Below are 5,101 nucleotides of genomic sequence, written 5' to 3'. Positions count from 1 at the left end.
CATGGCTCTAAACACTGCCCTGCTCCTGAAAAACCCCACTAGAAAACCCCGCTAGAAACCACTGCTCCAGTTGACCTCCTTCTGGAAGCCTAGAAAACCCCCACCACATTATCCCATCTCTTGACACCCACATTGCTCCACTGGAAACCACGGCACCAGTTGGCCTCCTTCTGGAAGCCTCACCAGGCTCAACTGTAAATCCTTGTCCCTCCATAGTCCCTTTTGGAAGGTTGCTTTGCCATACCTGAAACCCTGTCCAAAGTCCATGTCCTGCCTTGCAAGACTAAAATTCCCACCCAACCTTACTCCTCTTTGCGAAGTGGTGACTGGCTACAACAGGAACCGCATCCCAAGTAGTCTAGTGCACTGGATCCTATCACTGCTCTCATAAAGCCCTGGTTCTGAAAAACACCTCCATACATTGGGACTATATTCTGCTCTACCAGAAACCCCACCTCCACACTAATACATTTCCCAAAGGCCTGCCATTCTCCACCAGAAACTCCACCCCTTACTAGCCCACTTCTTCCTCGTATTACCATGCCCTCTCAAAGCCAGACCCTGAAAAGCCTCACCCTCATTTTTCCACATTCCTGTCAGCCTCTTACCTCCATTTCCTGCCCTGTCTGTTGGGAAACCTCCCCTACATATCCCACAAGGGCTCACAGTGCTCTAGCTGCACCCCTCCTCTAACTAACCTCCTCATTTGTAGCCTTGTTCTTTCTTCCCAAAGCTCTGCCCCAAACAGCCTCCTCCCCAGTGACCAGTCCTTCTTCCACTGAAAATCAGTCCACCTGCCAGGGCTCCACCAGAAACCCCACTCTTCTTTCATCCATGAAGGTCCCATCTAGTAACTTTTATTACAAATGTGATTTTATATTGGCCATAGAATTCATACTAATCAATATGATAAGAAAGCAGTATTGCAAAAAGGCAACAACAATTAGATAGCTCTTAGATGCCTTAGTCTAGTTTGGGGTTCTGTTACCCGGCAGATACATATTGTGTGAAAATATGTGAAGGTGATTCCCCTTATTGGAAAGCATTATTTGAAGTATCAGTAAGGTTTCATGAGTGATCATTTTATTTCTAGAAAATTCGTGCACATTCTGCCCATTAACTCCAAAAAATATTAGTTATTTTAAATCCTCTGGTTTCCTTGAGGAAAGAGTATTAGTGTGTAAAAAGATGAGTTATAACTCATCTCTCTAATGAATAATTTTGGAGTTTCTTACCTTACTATGTACCGGAGATTTTAGTAACAGAAATTCTCTACCAGAATCCACTTTGAATTTCCTCCTTCCACTAAAGTGCCCTTTGGAAAAGTTTAAAGTGAGATTATACAGGTGAAATGCCAGAAATAAAAACGTATTTGAGATCATAACAAAATTATGATGAAGACCTCTCCCAATATGCTTTTTATTTTCTAACAAAAGAAACGTAAACCTATTTAACTGCAGACTTTCTGAAGACTAGAAGACAAAAATATAAGAAATGGCCTGTTATATCATGGTTCTGAAAACAAAACCAAAACAAAGATAACATAATGAGACAGAAGGGAATGAGGAACTTGTACATGAGATATATAGTGTAAAAAATACAGTGATTCAGGAAAAAAAATAATTTTGGTTGCGGTGTCTTGTTGTTCAATGTATTTCATTGTAAATATTGCTCTTTGTTAAGCTGTGATTTAGTATAGGTCTCAGCAGGTATCTGCCCAGGTAATTCTGTAGTTAGTCTATTTCATCATTTCAACATCATCAGGATGAAAAACTCCACACACCTTAAGACACACCTGCAACAGCACTAGACATACCCTCCTATTGGTCCAACAGTGTAAACCAGACCTGTGTTTTGGTATGGTTTATTCAGGCTGAAGAGCTAAAGTAACTCCAATTTGAGATTAACCCCACTATCTTTTGCTAGGCTGCCCTCAGAGTAACCCCAAGAGAGAGACAAAAAACACAGGCTGTCACCAGCCCTGCCCACCCTTAAGAAAGCAGAGCAGTTGCCCAAGTGTTCAACGAACAAAACATACTAATAGTTCAGAAAAAGGGCAGAGTGGTTATTGTGGACTCAAAATAATCATGTAACTATTTGTGTGGAAATTCCTTAAACTTGTTTGTTTAATAAATAAAAGCTGTGCTGATTTTGTGCTCGGGGATTCTTAGAATCACTGGTTTCCTGGTGTGCGGGGAACCAAGCTAAAGCTTGCAAATAAACGACTCTTTTGCTGTTCGCATTGGTAATGGTCTCCAGTGGTTTTTGGGGGTCCCAAGTCCATATAACATTTCTGGGGGCTCATCTGGAACCTGCCTCATAGGACCCTCTAGACACCCCACCACAGAATCCCAAAAAACCCAGCTCTTAAGTCAAGGCATTGCCGTTCTGTATATTTGGTTGCCAGCAGGTTCTGTATCTGTAGTTCTGGTTTCCCGAGGGGTCTATACACTGGTTGGCAAGGTGGCTTGGTAGACATGCTATAAGACTGCCAATGGGGTCTGTGAGTAGACGTCCCCAGACCACTCTGTGTAGATTGCTGTTTCGGACAGACATTTTTGGGAAACTATAAGTCTGTAGACTGGCACTTTTTGGTTGGCAATTTACAAAGCTGCAGTATGCCTTTGTAAGTTGTGTCTTTGTGTTGAGTGTTCTGTTTGTCATTTGAGGTTTATCTTAGCCTTAGGCCTTGGCCCAGGGAGGTCAGAGTATGGGGGATAATCTGCAAGTCCGAGGGGATGGCCTCTAGGGACTGATTTCCCTAGCCCCAAAATGACTTGGAGTTCTCTTCCCCCTTGGAAGGCCCCTGGGTCAACAAAGGTTGATGAGATGTCACCCCATTCACTGAGACCTTATTGTTCTCTGTTGTATTTTTCTGGAGATAGGGAAGTTCTGGTTGAGAGTGGTAGGCTCACTCAGCAGACTCTGGATTCAGGTTGCTAAGTGAGAATGACACAGAGTTCTGGCTGAGTTTTCAGCTTTTGGTTATTGTCTTCTCTAGTTCTGTTTTAGAATTTGTACCAGTTTTAAATGTGGGGTTTTGGTTTTAGTGTTTTTGTTATTTATTTGAAAATCTCTGGGGAAATAAAAATTCCAGCCTCCAGCTGAGCTCAGTCACATAGAAAGATGTATGCCTGTTTTGATTTTTCAGCTAGTCCTGACAATGGAAAGTGCTCTTGTCTAAAATTGGATAAAAGTGGATGAACAAGATTACACATCCACCAACAATGCAGTAAGGTTCCCTTCTGCTCACATCCCTTCCAGCAGCTGTTGTTATTAGAGTTCTTACTGGGGTGAGGCGCTATCTCAATGTTGTTTTGATTTGCATTTCTTTTATGGCTAGGGAGTTTGAGCATTTCTTCATGTGACTTTTGGGCATTTTTCTTTCCTCTTCAAAGAAGTTTCTCTTTAAGCCTTTAGCAGAATTATTTATTGGACAGTTGTTTCTTTGAAGGTTTGTTGTTGGGGAATTTAATCTTTTGAGTTCCAGGTATATTTTATATATGAGACCCTTGTCTGTTTTAAGGCTAGTGAAGATCTTCTCCCAATACATGGGCTTTCTGTTGTTCATGCTAGCTATGTCCTTTGCCATACAGAAGCTCGGAAATTTTATGCAATCCTGTATGTCCAACCTTTCTTTGATTTGTTGTGTTTCTGGATCTCTATTAAGAAAATTTCCTCCTGTGCCAAGGAGACCTAGGGTTTCTCCTACATCATCCTATAATGATTTCAGAGGGTCTGCTTTGACTCCGAGGTCTTTGATCCATTTGGAGTTGATTCTGGTGCAGGGTGATATATAAGGATCTAGCTTTAGTTTTCTACAAGTAGTTAACCAATTTTGGCACCACCATTTACTGAAAAAGCTCTTTTTTTATCTCCCTTATAAAAGATTAGATGGCTAAAGGTCTGTGGGTTCATTTCTGGGTTTTTGGTTCAATTCCATTGGTCCTGAGGTCTGTTCTTGTGCCAGTACCAAGCTGTGTTAATTACTATGGCTTTGTAGTAGAGTTTGGAACTTGGTATTGATATTCCTCCAGCACTGTTCTTTCTGTTGAGAATTGTTTTAGTTATTGGGGGTCTTTTATTGTTCCATATGAATTTTTGGATTGCCTCTTCTATTTCCTTGAAGAATGAGGTTGGAATGTTGATAGGTATCGCATTGAATTTGTAGATAGCCTTGGGAAGTATTGACATTTTCACGATGTTGATCTGTCCAATCCAGGAACATGGGAGTTTTTGCCACTTTCTTAGTTCTGTTTTATATTCCTTTTTCAGGTTTTAAAGTTTTCATCATAGAGGTCCTTCACTTTTTTGGTTGTTAATTCCTAGGTATCTTATTTTTTGTGGAGCTATTCTGAATGGAATTGCTTTCCTAATTTCAGCGACACTTTTCTCATTGTTGGAATACAGAAAAGCCATTGATTTTTGAGGGTTAATTTTATACCCTGCTACTTTGCCAAAGTTTTGAACCAGCTTGAGCCCCCCTATGACCCAGCAATCCCATTTATGTACATTTACCCAAATGTTCACAAACAAGACCACACTAAAGCTACCAGCATAACTACGTTTACTGCAGCATAATTTACCATAGCTAAGATATGGAACTAACCCAGATGCCCCCCAGTAAATGAATGGATCAAGAAAATGTAGTATATACACACAATGGAATGCTAAGCCTCCATTGGAAAGAATGACATTGCCCCATTTGTTAGGAAAAGGAAAGACTTGGAAAAAATTTTGTTAAGTGAAGTAAGCCAGGCCCAAAGAAACATAGGTCCCATGGGTTCACTTATTTGCACTAACAAGTATATGTCTGTGTCAAGCAGGAAAAAGTCAGATAATTTGAATACATATTCAAATATTTTTTTCTTTCATGGGATTGTTTCTAACACATTTATAAGATTATTTCTTCATTGCTTTGTATGTCCCTCCCCCATGGTATAACCTCTGCTTTCACTGTATTTGATGTCAGTATCATTTGTGGAGGGCAAGGGAAAAAACAAATCATTTAAATAGGGATACAGGTGGACCTATTTGAACAATGAGATATACAAGTCGTTATGTCAAAAATGCACTTTACAACTTTGGTGGTGAGGGGAAG

Source organism: Dipodomys merriami, unplaced genomic scaffold (genome assembly GCF_024711535.1).
Source record: "Dipodomys merriami isolate MVZ:Mamm:240054 unplaced genomic scaffold, mDipMer1.0.p SCAF_570, whole genome shotgun sequence".
NCBI classification, from domain to species: domain Eukaryota; kingdom Metazoa; phylum Chordata; class Mammalia; order Rodentia; family Heteromyidae; genus Dipodomys; species Dipodomys merriami.
The sequence above is the reverse complement of the archived record's forward strand: the minus strand, read 5'-3'. Positions refer to the sequence as shown.